Source organism: Dermochelys coriacea, chromosome 18 (genome assembly GCF_009764565.3).
Source record: "Dermochelys coriacea isolate rDerCor1 chromosome 18, rDerCor1.pri.v4, whole genome shotgun sequence".
Lineage (NCBI taxonomy): Eukaryota > Metazoa > Chordata > Testudines > Dermochelyidae > Dermochelys > Dermochelys coriacea.
Window position 1 is genome coordinate 3,433,492 of NC_050085.1, and position 16,003 is coordinate 3,449,494.

The 16,003-nt window shown below is 42.8% G+C and overlaps 1 protein-coding gene across 8 annotated transcripts in view; it reads left to right on the top strand.

Moving 5' to 3' along the window:
• Positions 1-658: 658 nt before the first annotated feature.
• CDC42 (cell division cycle 42) overlaps positions 659-16,003 on the top strand; it is a 49,846-nt gene continuing 34,501 nt past the window's right edge. Inside the window, exons 1-2 of one of the 8 annotated variants that reach the window (XM_038376658.1) lie at positions 831-882; positions 5,934-6,046. The gene's annotated coding sequence lies outside the window, so the exon portion shown is untranslated. Of the gene's footprint in view, positions 883-1,375; positions 1,503-1,723; positions 1,796-5,933; positions 6,073-7,385; positions 7,409-10,810; positions 10,924-16,003 lie in introns of those variants that run through there. The other 7 variants (XM_038376659.1, XM_043500108.1, XM_038376657.2 and 4 more) reach the window with 7 other exon arrangements.

Sequence of the window (16,003 nt, forward strand, 5' to 3'; positions counted from 1 at the left end):
AGCGATGGGTGCAATAGCGCAGCCAGAGGGATGGGGCAGGGTACTGAGGCAATGGGTGTGCCCCGAAGGATGGAGGGACAGTGCCCCGGCAATGGGGCACCCAGAGGGATGGGGCAGGGTGAGGTGGCAATAGGTACAATGGGAGCCCAGGGGATGAAGTAGAGCTCTATAGCGATGCGTGCAATGGGGCACCCAGCGGGATGTGGCAGGGCGCTGTGGTGATGGGTGCGCCCAGGGGGATGTAGGGCTCTATCACAAGGGGTGCAATGGGGCGCCCAGGGGGATGTAGGGCTCTATCTCAAGGGGTGCAATGGGGCGCCCAGGGGGATGTAGGGCTCTATCTCAAGGGGTGCAATGGGGCGCCCAGGGGGATGTAGGGCTCTATCACAAGGGGTGCAATGGGGCGCCCAGGGGGATGTGGCAGGGCGCTGTGGTGATGGGTGCGCCCAGGGGGATGTAGGGCTCTATCTCAAGGGGTGCAATGGGGCGCCCAGGGGGATGTAGGGCTCTATCTCAAGGGGTGCAATGGGGCGCCCAGGGGGATGTAGGGCTCTATCACAAGGGGTGCAATGGGGCGCCCAGGGGGATGGGGAGGTGCCGCGTAAATAGACGTTCGCAGAGGGACCGGGGGAGGGTCGGGCCCCTGACCCGCAGTGGGTGGAGACCGGCCCGGAGCGGGCGGGGCCGAAGGTCGGGGTTAGGGGCGGAGCTTCCACCGCAAGGACGCGGGGTCGGGAAGTTTCGCAGAGCGGCGGACCCAACCCACAGCCTCTCTTGCGCCAGCCCCTCCGTACGCGTGCGCGGTAACGTAGCGTGCGTGCCCCTGCTCCTGAGCGCCGGAGAACCCGCGCAGAGCTGCCAACGCCCGGCGGAGAGTCTGAGGTGAGGGAGTGCGGCGGGGAACGGGACCCAGCGAATCCCGGGGGGAGCCTCGCCCCGCGCCCGCCATGGAGTGGCGAGCGCGGGCATCCGCGTGCGCGTGGCTGGGGGGCCCTTCCCCCAGGGAGCGGCCGGGCCGGGCCGGGCCGGGCCGGGCCCGGGGTTCGCTGTGCGCTGAGCCGCCCTCGGTGTGCGCCCCTGGAGGACCGGGGATCTGGGCCCGCCGGGCGCAGCGGGGTCGGTGGGCGGTGGCCGCTTGTCTGCGGGAGGGGCTTCGATCTCCGGGCCCCGGGAGCTGGCGGGTGTTTCCGGGGGCAGGGGGCGGATACGGGGGCGCTCGCTCGCTTCCGCCTCCCCCGCGGCCCCGACTTCCTGCTAGTGCTGAGCCGCCGACATTTTACAGCACTCGGGAGGGCCGCGGGGCCCGGCCTCTCCGCTCGCGCCTTCCGTCCGTGCTGAACGGCCTCAGCGCCCGCGTCCGCTCCCAGCGCGGTGACGGGGGTCCCGCAGCCCCCTGCTCTCCCGGCACCCGGCCCTCGCTGGGGGTGGGGGAGGACCCCGCCTTTTGCTCGCCCTGCTCTTCGCAGCTGCGGCTTCCGCCTGCTTTGGGCTCGTTACCGAGGGTGGGTCTGCACTGCCGTCCTGCTAACAAAAATCCCCCAGGAGCGGAACGTGTAGGTCTCCGTGTATTAAACCACTTTTAGTGGGCCTACTGGGCAGCACCCTCAACACCGAAGGCGTATATTTCAAGTGTACTGGGAGCAGAGGTTGGAGGCAGAGGCTTCAGCCCCTGGCTATTTCCTGGCGTATGCTGCACATACAAGCTTTTTAACTTTAACTTCAGATCTCCAGTACTTCACTGCTATGACAAGCTAGATGCGTAAAAGAGACAGAAACCATCCTGTCTTTGTCAAAGGTAGATGCCACATATCATGTGTCAGCCACCTAAAGACACTTGTGTAGAATAGAGCTGACTTAATGTTACTTTACCAGCTTTATCCTTTCATTTCCTGATTCTTGTTCACATTACAGTTAAAATATTCAGTGACATTAACTTTTTTTGTATGTTGTTTGTTCAGCCTTCTGGTCCATTGTCTAATGCCAGAGAATATATGAATACTAGTTTGTCTAAAAGGATTGCAGGATTGTTTTTTAGTTAGGTAATGAACAAAAGAGAATGAATGAAAGTAACTTCCTTCCTAGATATTTTAAAGTTGATCCACTTGAGTTGCAACGTTAATAGAGTTCCTGTAAAAAGAACCAGTAGTTTCATTTAAGCTTGTTTGTTAATTCAAAAATAGTCATTGATGCCAAATCGCAAACAGATTGGAAAATGAGTTATGATTTTTCCGTGGAAGCAGTTTTCTTTGCCTTGTTCTCCCTTGCAGCCCAGTCATGGGTTATCTCATGTAGTGTAAAAGCAGGTACTCATAGGATAGCATACTTTCTCCTCCAATACCGTGTAAATGTTTGTCCATTTTTTTTTTTAACTTTTTCCATAGTCATGTCATTTTGTTTCTGGCTAGAGCTACGAGAGGGTAAGATTCAGTGCTGCTTGGAGGATAGGCTGGTAGATCATTTTATAAATTCCCTTTACTCCTTCCAAATCTCAAATGTGTTGTGAAAGTGATACAATACAAACGGGGAGGTTTGCACACTACAGTAGTTCATATGTAAGTGTTCTTTTGGCTACTCAGACTATGCCTGCGTTAGCCCTTTTTTGTGTGTGGAAAAACTTCATGCTGGTGTATATTTACTGGTAGTAGCAACAGTGGAAATGCTAGCCAGGGACAAGAGTCCAAGCAGTAGCCGCTATTCAAAGTGCCGTATGGCAAAAATTCTTGGAGCAGATTATCACAAAAGGATGGAACAAAACCTGTTGCCTTGTCTACAATAAGACTTGCGAAAATCCACTGGATGTAGTGTTAGCAATGCTGGGAATTTTTTAAGCCAAAAGCATCATGTGAACAAGTTCTCATTGAGGAAGCCATGTTGGTTGACATTAACACAATCAGGAATAGTTTAGTTTGGTCATTTGTTTGAGTCCTTTGTGTCATGTTTACCTGTGGATAAGGCTTGCTTCTGGGAAAATGAGGTGCAATTAAACTGTAGGGCATTATAGATTGCAGTGCCCAGGAAGTCTTTTTTTTTTTTTTTTTAAGTGGGTTTGCGAAATGGGTCAAGAAGTATCATGGTACTGCATTATTCTAAGCAGTAAGAACATAAGGATGGCCATACTGGGTCAGACCAAAGGGCCGTCCAGCCCAGTATCCTGTCGACCGACAGTGGCCATTGCCAGGTGTCCCAGAGGGAGTGAACCTAACAGGTCATGATCAATTGATCTCTCTCCTGCCATCCATCTCCACCCTCTGACAAAGAGAGGCTAGGGACACGATTCCTTACCCATCCTGGCTAATAGCCATTAATGGACTTAACCTTCATGAATTTATCCAGTTCTCTTTTAAACCCTGTTATAGTCCTAGCCTTCACAACCGCCTCAGGCAAGGAGTTCCACAGGTTGACTGTGCTGAGTGAAGAAGAACTTCCTTTTATTTGTTTTAAACCTGCTACCCATTAATTTCATTTGGTGGCCCCTAATCCTTATATTATGCGAACAAGTATATAACTTTTCCTTATTCACTTTCTTCACACCACTCATGATTTTATATACCTCTATCATATCCTCCCTTAGTCTCCTCTTTTCCAAGCTGAAAAGTCCTAGCCTCTTTAATCTCTCCTCATATGGGACTTGTTCCAAACCCCTAATAACTTTAGTTGCCCTTTTCTGAACCTTTTCTAATGCCAGTATATCTTTTTTTTTGAGATGAGGAGACCACATCTGTATGCAGTATTCAAAATATGGACGTACCATGGATTTATATAACGGCAATAAGATTCTCTGTCTTATTCTCTATCCCTTTTTTTAATGATTCCTAACATCCCGTTTGGTTTTTTTTTGGCTGCCACTGCACACTGTGTGGATGTCTTCAGAGAACTATCCACGATGACTCCAAAATCTTTCTCCTGATTAGTTGTAGCTAAATTAGCCCCCATCATATTGTATGTATAGTATATTATAGTAGTATAGTATATTACAGTAGATCTATAAATGTTCAGAGTTATCTTCGGTCAGTAAAGGTTTAACTTTTTCATAATAAAATAGAAATTACTTTACTATCCTAAAACTTATATCTGAAGCTTTTGGTCACTGGAAATACATGAATATGGCAAACTTCAAAGTACAGTCTTGTGAAATGGCAGTTTATGCTGCTAATCTTTGTTTTCCTTTGAGTGTGCTGAAGGAAAAATTAGCATAGAAGAGTCTCTTAGAAAAGAGCATATTGACATGTGCAAGATTTATACACATACAAGCACCGAATTGAGTCAACATGTTGGAACTAGTAGATCAATGTTTCCATTATTACCTTGTTTTAAAAATCTCTGACTGGAGTAATTGAACAGGAGAATGGTGACAAACATTGCTTCTGATACAAGATGGAACATGTCCAAGATTTTGTTAACTTGCTTATATGGTGAAACTCTGACAGATCTGTATGTGCATGTATGTAATGACTTATGGTTGTGTTTATTCATGACCTGTAACTGATGCATTTACTCTGATTACCTTGTAGCTGGATGTATGGTTGGCATGTTAGAATAAATTTGTTTGCCCTAAAGTGACAGTTTGTTCCAGACAGGTTCCCCAGAGTCTTTTTTCCCTCTCTCTGATACAGAAAATCTGAAACTAGACTTTGATCATAAAATACCTCTGACTTGCTGAGGTTTGAAATTATTTGTAGTAATAAATGTAGCTGGCAATATGATGACCACATCATTTAAAAATGGGCTCTTTTGCAAGATTAGAAGCACAGAGAAAATTAGAAATGAGGAAAGTAAAATGATTAGGAGATCGGAGAAGATATAATCATTATACAAAATAATGAACAGTATAGAGCAGGTAATCTGGGTGCTTTTTATTTGATTTTTGTACTAAGAGAAGGGACAATGATACATTTGAAAAGGAACTGATAAAAAAAACTAATTCTATGACCATGTGATTTCATAAGTATCCATTATGGAATATTTTGCTCCTTCCTGTAAAATATCTAGTATAAGTCACTTTCAGAGACAAATGCAAGACTAGATGGATCTCTGGTCTGATTAAGTATAGCAGTCCCTTTCTTCCTGCTAGACCTTTGATCTAGTACCAAAACTAAAATGCCCTAGATCTTGTTAGCCGTAATCATAAATATTCTAAATTTTAACTTTTTAGCATTTGAATGTGTGCATCCCTACAAATCAGGAAAGATGTGCCTTGGAACCTCCTTGGAACCTCCTAACATACATACATAATACTTTAAGCCCGTAGCTCTCAACTTTTCTAGACTACCAGACTCCTAAAAGGAGTACGGTAGTCGTCTTGCATACCCCCAAATTTTGCCTCACTTAAAAACTATTTGTTTACAAAATCAGGCATAAAAATACAAAAGTATCTTGGCACAATATGACTGAAAATTGCTTACTTTCTCAGTTTTACCATATAATTATAAAATAAATCGAAATATTGTAAAAAGAAAAGGAGGACTTGTGGCACCTTAGAGACTAACAAATTTATTAGAGCATAAGCTTTCGTGAGCTACAGCTCACTTGTAGCTCACAAAAGCTTATGCTCAAATAAATTTGTTAGTCTCTAAGGTGCCACAAGTCCTCCTTTTCTTTTTGTGAATACAGACTAACACGGCTGCTACTCTGAAACCTATTAATATTGTACTTAAACTTTCAGTATATAGAGCAGTATAAACAAGCCATTGTATGAAATTTTAGATTATACTGACTTCCCTACTCCATTTTATGTAGCCTGTTGTAAAACTAGGCAAATATCTAGATGAGTTGATGTACCCCTTGGAAGACCCCTGTGTACCCCCAGGGAGGTATCCCTGGTTGAGAACCACTGCTATAAGTAACATGCATTATTATAATAACAGTAGTCTAGATGGATTTTGTTTAACTGACTTGTAATATCAACAACCTATCAATGACTTTCTGTTCTTTAGGCACCGACATCCCATCAAAGTTCAAGGAGAATTTGGAATCTAATTTATTTAAGCTCCTTTGAAAATCCAAGCCATAATGAATGGATCATATGCCATGTTAGCCAAAGGAATCGGTGAGAGGGAATTGCCACCAATTCTGGTACTCAGTTTGAGTCTGCTAAAGTATCATGTGTATTGTTGGGTTTAAATTTGGTGCAGAACTGTGGACGTCTTGAGTTTGCACAGCCATATGGGAATACAGTCCATCTCCTGCTGCTTCTTTATAAGTCCTTCTGTAGCTTATGTTACAGCTTATAGCACTTCCCTCCCTACAGTAGTGTGGGTATAAATGTCTCAAATCAGTGGGAAAAGCATAGAGGTGTGAAGAACTTAGTTTAAGGCAGGAGGTAGTCTGCGGTTTTCTGCTACATTGCCTGTAGTTTATTGAATTGCTGGGTGAAAGAAACAAGTCCACCCACCTCGATTCCCTAGACACGCAGTAACGTTAAACTGAATCAAGCAAGGTGCAGAATTTTAGAGATACCAATATTTAATTGTTTAAACTGCTGCTTCTCTCTTGCTAATGATTCCCACTTTCAAGAAAATCAGTTTAAACCTCCAAATTGGCCACAGCATCCTCAATTAATAATCAGGCTTCAGAGTAGCAGCCGTGTTAGTCTGTATTCGCAAAAAGAAAAGGAGGACTTGTGGGACCTTAGAGACTAACAAATTTATTAGAGCATAAGCTTTCGTGAGCTACAGATCAAATGCATCTGATGAAGTGAGCTGTAGCTCATGAAAGCTTATGCTCAAATAAATTTTAGTCTCGAAGGTCCCACAAGTCCTCCTTTTCTTTTTGCGAATACAGACTAATACGGCTGCTACTCTGAAACCTGTCGTCATGCAAGGCACTGAATTTAGCCGCATAGAGTGGAAATCTATAGTTAAGGCAAGAGAAGATTAGGAGTATAGCTCTCTGTGGTTCCAACTTTATGGTTCTGAACTGAAACAAAATCTACCTTCTGTTTCTGTATAATATAGCTGTAGCAACAGCTACGGTTGTCTTAGTTACTTCCATTTTAACCACCTTTCAAACTGAAATTTACTATCCCTGGTTTCTGTCCAATATTGAAATTCTGTTTGGAAAAGATGAGTAAAAATACTTCTGTCTTTGCGAAATTAATGGGAAAATTCTTCCCCTGCCCAAACTACTTAAATCTGCAATTTTTTTTTTTAAAACCGTTTCAGGCTGATAGACTTGGGTGAAGGACATGGAAATTTTGCATGGGAATAGCCCTTAATAAGAAGTGTCTTCTAGCTGCTTGGTAAAAATCAGTCTTGATTTGAGTGCTTTTTTAAGCCTTTGCTCATGTGCAGTAGAGTTGGTTTGAGTTAATCAAGTTTGACATTCCAAGTGCAGTGTGTCCATGCTGTGGACGTGCCTGATCCGTATGGACTATAAGCTTAACTCCATTCTCTCTTGACCTTCTGCAGAGGTGGGTTTTAGAGATTTTTAAGCAATTATCAGAAACACAGTATTGTAAGAATTGCTGCTGTTCTCATTGAGAAAAGGCCTTCTTAGCTTATGCAGCAGTTCTCAAACTTCATTGCACCTCAGCCCTGTTCTGACAACAAAAATTACTGCATAACCCCCGGTGGGGGTATGAGGGTGGAGCTTGAGCCCCACCACCCCAAGGTGGCAGGGCTCGGGCTTCAGCCCCAGTGAGTCTAATACTTGCCCTGGCAACCCCATTACAATGGGGTCATGACCAACTTTGGCGTCCTGACCCACAGTTTGAGAACCACTGGGTAATGAGCACAAAACTGGAAGGCAGGAGGTCTAGAGTTCTAAGATTTCCTCTTCCACTTTCTGGCTCCAATAATTGCTGTTTCTTCCTTAGGGAGGCCTCTGCATATACCTACTCTTGGGCTAAGTCACCAAAAGCATTGTAAGCTTCTGAATTTTATCAGGCCCATGCTCACCACAGCACTTGAATTGTGAGCACCTGGTGTTGCCCAAGAGAGGTATGACTCTCAACTGCTTCACTTCCTTCCTGTGGTTAGGCAGCATGGAGAGGAACTTCTCTCTTTAGTCTGGCTTTGCCCAGACTTCTAGCCCTCTTGAAATGAGTTGTTGGTGGTTTATGATGATGATACAAATTAAGTAGTCTGATGCTTTCAGGATACTTTTTGTGCTATGCCTCCTTTCATATACTTGAGTGAAATCTGACACCACAGCTACCCACAGAAGGGGTAAATATAATTTGTCCTTTTACTGATGGGCCTTTAGTTATCTCATAAATTGCAATACTGCATTGTGGTGGGATAGAATGCCTAGAAGACACACACACATAGGGCACAATATTCTGGGACATCCACTGGACAGAGAGCTGAGAGGAAGGATGATCAGTCAAAACCAATTACTTGGACGTGGTCTTATCCATGCTTCAAAAAATGTGTGCTCAACCAGTGACAGGAAGCCATTGTGTCAGAGTAGGACACTGGCAAAAGTTAAACACTGTTAGCTTCCATGGTTATTAATGGTGTTAACCATGGGGTAAGCAGACACAAACAATGTCAAGAGTCAGCAAAGCAACAAACTAGCTGAAAAAGTAGTGAATAGGTATTGGAATTGGTGAACAAATAATTACATCCACAAACTGTAGAAAGGCACAAAATTTAAAAAAAAATCTGACATTTTTACTTACTGTTACTGCAAGGAACACAGAATATCACTAAACTTTAAAGGGCAAAACATTTTATTTTTCACTTTATATGCTTCATGTTTGAAGCATTTCATTGATGGTCAGTTTCCTCAACCTTTCACACAGCAGTAAAGCAGAGAGAAATCTTTAACCTCCTCCCGCCCCGCCTCCCCTCCCCCCCCAAAAAAGAAAAAAAATTGAGACTCAAAGGAATGTGTACAACCTGAAACTACTTGTTTGTTCAAAAAATAAGCAAGTTAATGTTACATCCCTATAACGTCTTTGGTGGGGTGAAAATTGTTTTGGGGGTGGAAATAGTTTGGAGTTAAGATAATCAGGAAGATAATATCAGTTTCTTAAGGCACTGTGAACAGCCATTTACCTGGGATTGTGTGCCATTTTACTACACCTTCTGTTTTGGTGATGAAGATAAACCTTCATTTTTATTTTTTATAGGTCCTTGTAAACTGCTGAAATTTTCCATGCTTGGTCTCAGTTTAGAAGTCACTTTTGAAAGGGAATTTTGATCAAATTAGCTCTAAACCAATTTGAATAAAGTATTGTGTTTTTAGATTCCTTTTTACATGCAATACTGGAAGTAAAACTTCAGTATCCAAAGTCTGCAGATAAGATTCTTCTGCTGGGCTAAGAGTATAGTTGGATAGATTAACAATATTGCTGGGTGGGTTAAGGGAACCACTGTTGTGGATAGCTCACCTTAAGTGATCACTCTGGTTACAGTGTGTATGGTAACACCCATTGTTTCATGTTCTCTATGTATATAAATCTCCCCACTGTATTTTCCACTGAATGCATCCGATGAAGTGAGCTGTAGCTCACGAAAGCTTATGCTCAAATAAATTTGTTAGTCTCTAAGATGCCACAAGTACTCCTTTTTGTTTTGCGAATACAGACTAACACGGCTGCTACTCTGAAACCTTTGGTTACTTTGTGAACTTGCAAAATAAGTACAGAAAGTAATAGAGTATAGCATCACTGCAAAAAGGCTGTATGCTTACCTCAGGTTAGCTAACTTGACTTTAAGTAGTGAAGACATGGCACCTTGCCTTCTAACTCTCCTTAGCAGCTAAAGCTTATAGGGGAAGGAGGGGAGAGTTGAATTTGAGCTGCTAACCAGAGTTAAAATCAGTTGCCTTCACTACTGTTTCACCTCTATTTAGGAACACTTGTATATATTTTGCATTGGAGATGTCCTCTGAGAAGTGTCTTGCTATCATTGCAATCCAAGTTACTAATTGCACTATTAAATACGTAGACAATAGATATAGGAAAGTCTCGTGCTCAGCAGAAGTAAGGCAGCTGGAACTTGTAGATTCTACAGGTAAATAGCTTGGACTTTCTATTTTTTTAATTGAAAATAGAAACTAAAATATGAACTTTAGTAATGCTAACAGTGCATTAATTTATTGGAATCGGTCAGTTACATAGTTAACACTGTTGGTTAATACTTGTGCTCTGTGGTTTGAGCATTGGCCTTCTAAACCCAGGGTTGTGAGTTCAATCCTTGAGGGGGCCATTTAGGGATTTGGGGCAAAAATTGGGGATTGGTCTTGCTTTGAGCAGGGGGTTGGACTAGATGACCTCCTGAGGTCCCTTCCACTCCTGATATTCTATGATACAGTACGCATCCAACTGCAGGTCAGTATGAGTGGAATTGGGATCCATGTAATTCCACTGTGTCCCTGATTCCATGCATTATGAAGCACATTTAGCCTTGGTTTCTAGAGAAGTAATATGAATGCTGTAAGTAGGCCGTGAAGCCATTTAAAACATGGCTTTGCATCTGAAACCACTTTCAAAAATAGTTTAACTTTGTTCTAATGAAAACTTATTAAATATGAGCATTCAACAAGCAAAATGCCTCAGAGTAAATTCCTTACTTGAGTAATTTGTGACTTAATCTCAGATCTTGTAATAATTGAGTTGATGTGTTACAAATGATTTTTAATCTTCCAAAGAACTTGATTAAATAAGCTCTCAGTTACCAACAAGCAGTTATTTACCTGTAGTGAACTTTAAGTTCACCCAATCCATGCAATGAAACGGTCGCAGTTCCATGGTTCATAAAAAAGGAAGCTGGGATGCAGCTGGTGCTCAACAGGAAACTAATACAGGAAGTGTACACACATTTGATGGCTCAGTTTCCTCAGGCTAGATAGAGGTATGTACATTTTAACCTAAAAAAGAGGCATTCATGCAAGTGTAAGTTACTTAAACTCAAGGCTGGAAATGGAAAAGCTATGTTTTCCATATCAATTTTAATTGCTCATACTGCATATGTGAAGGTAAAAATTTAATAGCTTATAGATTCTGATTTTAGGGCTAGAAGGAATGTGATTATCTGTTTATATTAAAAAAAAGGAGAACTTGTGGCACCTTAGAGACTAACAAATTTATTTGAGCATAAGTTTTCGTGAGCTACAGCTCACTTCATCGGATGCATTCGGTGGAAAATACAGTGAGGAGATTTATATACACGCACAGAGAACATGAAACAATGGGTTTTATCATACACACTGTAAGGAGAGTGATCACTTAAGATGAGCTATTACCAGCAGGAAGGAGGGAAAACCTTTTGTGGTGATGATCAAGGTGGGCTGTTTTCAACAGTTAACAAGAAAGTCTGAGGAACAGTGGGGGGTGGGGCAGGGGGAGAAATAACAAGGGGAAATAGTTTTACTGTATGTAATGACTCATCCACTCCCAGTCTCTATTCAGGCCTAAGTTAATTGTATCCAGTTTGCAAATTAATTCCAATTCAGCAGTCTCTCGTTGGAGTCTGTTTTTGAAGCTTTTTTGCTGAAGGATAGCCACTCAGGTCTGTAATCATGTGACCGGAGAGATTGAAGTGTTCTCCAACTGGTTTTTGAATGTTATAATTCTTGATGTCTGATTTGTGTCCATTTATTCTTTTACGTAGAGACTGTCCAGTTTGACCAATGTACATGGCAGAGGGGCATTGCTGGCACATGGCATATATGACATTGGTAGATGTGCAGATAAATGAGCCTCTGATAGTGTGGCTGATGTGATTAGGCCCTGTGATGGTATCCCCTGAATAGATATGTGGACAGAGTTGGCAACAGGCTTTGTTGCAAGGATAGGTTCCTGGGTTAGTGGTTCTGATGTGTGGTGTGTGATTGCTGGTGAGTATTTGCTTTAGGTTGGGAGGCTGTCTGTAAGCAAGGACTGGCCTGTCTCCCAAGATCTGAGAGTGATGGTTCGTCCTTCAGGATAGGTTGTAGATCCTTGATGGTGCATTGGAGAGGTTTTAGTTGAGGGCTGAAGGTGATGGCTAGTGGCGTTCTGTTGTTTTCTTTGTTGGGCCTGTCCTGTAATAGGTGACTTCTGGGTACTCTTCTGGCTCTGTCAATCTGTTTCTTCACTTCAGCAGGTGGGTATAGTAGTTGTAAGAATGCTTGATAGAGATCTTGTTGGTGTTTCTCTGTCTGAGGGGTTGGAGCAAATGCGGTTGTATGGTAGAACTTCGCTGTAGATAATGGATTGTGTGGTGAGATCTGGATGAAAGCTAGAGGCATGTAGGTAGGAATAGCAGTCAGTAGGTTTCCGATATAGGGTGGTGTTTATGTGACCATCACTTATTAGCACCGTAGTGTCCAGGAAGTGGATCTCTTGTGTGGACTGGTCCAGGCTGAGGTTGATGGTGGGATGGAAATTGTTGAAATCATGGTGGAATTCCTCAAGGGCTTCTTTTCCATGGGTCCAGATGATGATGTCATCAATGTAGCGCAAGTAGAGTAGGGGCATTAGGAGACGAGAGCTGAGGAAGCGTTGTTCTAAGTCAGCCATAAAAATGTTGGCATACTGTGGGGCCATGCAGGTACCCATCGCAGTGCCGCTTATTTGAAGGTACACATTGTGCCCAAATGTGAAATAGTTATGGGTGAGGACAAAGTCACAAAGTTCAGCTACCAGGTTAGCCGTGACAAAAGCTTATGCTCAAATAAATTTGTTAATCTCTAAGGTGCCACAAGTTCTCCTTTTCTTTTTTGCGAATACAGACTAACACGGCTGCTACTCTGAAACCTGTGATTATCTGTCTGATCTTTTGCTAACAGCCCAGAGAATTGCCTTCTAATTCTTGCAATGATCCCAATAACTTGTGGTTGAACTAGAGCATATTTTAACTAGTCTGCAATGTGTGGATGACTCTGTTGTCTTAGGAACCTTTTAAGCTTTTCTATTTTAAATTTGGAAGTAAATCAGTAAACTTGCATTTTTAATTTAATTACTGATAAGAGACTGTGCTTAAATAAGAAATCAAGGCATCTACTTCTGTAACTCTTTGAGCTGTGCATCAATCTGTTTTGTGTGCTCGTAGAAGCTAAGTGACCCTTTAATATTTCTGACCACTGAAGCTCCTTCTGTAGGAATCTAGTAGTTTTGCTGAGCTAAGGGGACAGACTTTATTAATGTGCTATGTACTTCATAGAGCAGATAGAAATGATCTTTAAGTAAAAAATGAATAGAGAGATGGACTGGACAGAAAACATGGAGAGGAGGCAAACACAGGAAGGAAATATTCTATAAATAATTTAATCTTAATTATTGTTGATAACACCCAGGGACCCCATCCTACTAGATATATACACATGGACACTGTTCCTGCCTTGAAGTACCTACTACCTATAAGTATGAACAAGTATTTCCCTGCTTTTCTCAGCAGACAATGCAGTTTTTATTGGGTGTGAGGAATTTGCTCGTATTCTTTGTTGGATTAGATTATTTCTTCTCTTAATGTGTAAAAAGAAAAGGAGTACTTGTGGCACCTTAGAGACCAACAAATTTATTTGAGCATAAGCTTTCGTGAGCTACAGCTCACTTCATCGGATGCATTCAGTGTAATGCTTATGCTCAGATAAATTTGTTAGCCTCTAAGGTGCCAAGTACTCCTTTTCTTTTTGTGAATACAGACTAACACAGCTGCTACTCTTTGTGTGTGTGTGTGTGTGTGTGTGTGTGTGCGCGCGCACTTTTTTTCCTGTAGATAATGTTTAATTTTCCTTTGTTAGACTTACACAAGGTGTCAGGTAAGACTATCAGAAATGGAGGTCTAAACTTAAGATACTAAATCTATATTTGGAAATCAGGCAATTTATTTAGGTGCCTAAATATGGCCTTAAAAGCAAAAATTTATATATGATTTAAAAAAAAATCTTGGCCCAAGATTTTTTGGACAATAACCAGCATGGAGATATACTCTTCCACACACACACACCCCCTCTGAATGTGCCGTTAGAAGGACACCACTGTATTTGGGAGTATTTTATACATGTTGAAAAGGGGTTATTTGGCATATAAGTAACTTTGGAAAGTTTCAGTTACAGGTTTAAATACCACAAAGGAATTTCCTTTTTTATGTATCTTTGTTTACGTTCCCTGTTGTATATAATTATTGCACTTATCTTTTTAGAGCAAGTGATTCTGAAACTCTTTACTATCAGAAAAAGAAAAGGAGGACTTGTGGCATCTTAGAGGCTAACAAATTTATTTGAGCATAAGCTTTCGTGCGCTATAGCTCACTTCATCGGATGCACTCAGTGGAAAATACAGTGGGGAGAGCTGTGTATATAAATCTCCCCACTGTATTTTCCACTGAATGCATCCGATGAAGTGAGCTGTAGCTCACAAAAGCTTATGCTCAGATAAATTTGTTAGCCTCTAAGGTGCCACAAGTCCTCCTTTTCTTTTGGTGAATACAGACTAACACAGCTGCTACTCTGAAACCTGTTACTATCACACCTTGCTCTCCTGTCAAAGGAGATTAGTTCAGGCCCCATGTTCACATTGGCCAAAGCTATAAAGTTTATAATTAAACAATCAGAAGCTCATCCATTTCGTTACAAAGTGTCATTTCTAGTTGTGGAAAAACCTATTCAAACTTAAAACTGGGATTAGCCTTCAATGGAATTTGAGGGTAGGGCTCCAAAGGGAGAACAACAGAATGGGAGATAAAGGAGATTAAGGCCTGGGAGCTGCTATCTGCTACAGTTTCCTTCTGATGATTGTGGGTTGGCTGTAGTCACCAATAAGTGGAGCACTTAGAGTGGAGAAGAGTTATCTTGTTCTCAATGCTGGTATTGTAGCGGCTCCCAAGGATGGCCAAGAAGAGTTATTGCAGAGGAAGCGCTGAAGGGTGGATGACTGACAGACAGATTGTAACTAAAGCTGGTACAAGCATACAAAAAACTGAGACGTCCATGCAGCAAATTGCATTTTCTTACATTTTTAACTTACCCTCTTGAAAACAGGAAGTGAGTTCCAAGCCTCGCCCAGATACTATTCACTCCCTACCAATGCAGCCTGGCTACACAGCTTGAGAGAGCCTGCTGTAGAGCAAATCCAACAAGAAAATACAGATCAACCTATCTTCCTGAGAGTTAGTGTGGCATATTCATAATTTTAAATCTGTTTTAAGTTGGTTCACACTTGGTATTTGAGCTTGTTACTTGTGATCTGGTGTCACTTTTGAATACACTGGGTAACTTAGTTGGAGTTCTATACTCCTTCCATTTTCATGTAGAAATTGAATAAAATGAGCCAGTAAATTCTCACTGAAGCTTAGTCTATGCTCAGTTCACTTGTCCCTTATCTTCTCTGACCTTCAGCTTCTTTCCTTTGCCTTATTTGTCCCACAACTAAGCACATGGATATGTAGCTATTTCTTGCATCAGGTATATTCTAGTACACTTCTACCCCAATATAACGTGACCCGATATAACATGAATTCGGATATAACGCGGTAAAGCAGCGGGGCTGCGTGCTCCGGCGGAGCAGTGTGTCTGGCTCTGACACGCCGCTCTGAGCGGCTTGTTAAGGGTGCCGAGCCAAGGGGTTGGATAAGGGGCAGAGGGTTGCGGGGGGGACAGGGAGCAGGGAGAGTTGGATGGTTCAGAGGTTCTGGGGGCAGGGCGGTCAGGGAATGGTGTTGGATAGGGCATGGGAGTCCCGGGAGGGCCTGTTGGGATGGGGGTATGGATGGGGGTCGGGGCAGTCGGGACAGGGAGCAGGGAGTTTGGTGGGGCTCTAGGGGTGATGAGGGGGGTCTCTGGAGGGGGCAGACAGGAGACAAGGAGCAGGGGTCTTGGGAGCCTCTCTGGAGAGGGTAGTCGGGGGATAAGAAGCGGGGGGGTTGGATGGGTCAGGAAGAGACTATTAATAACAGAAATGCTTGAGGCCAAACCAAGTTCGATACAATGCAGTTTCACCTGTAACGTGGTAAGATTTTTTTGGCTCCCGAGGACCACGTTATATCGGGGTAGAGGTGTATTGCCAGCAGCTGCGGTGGTGTTGCTCTTGCCACTGATGGGAATTGCACCTGAATCCTTATGTCCTTAGTGCAGT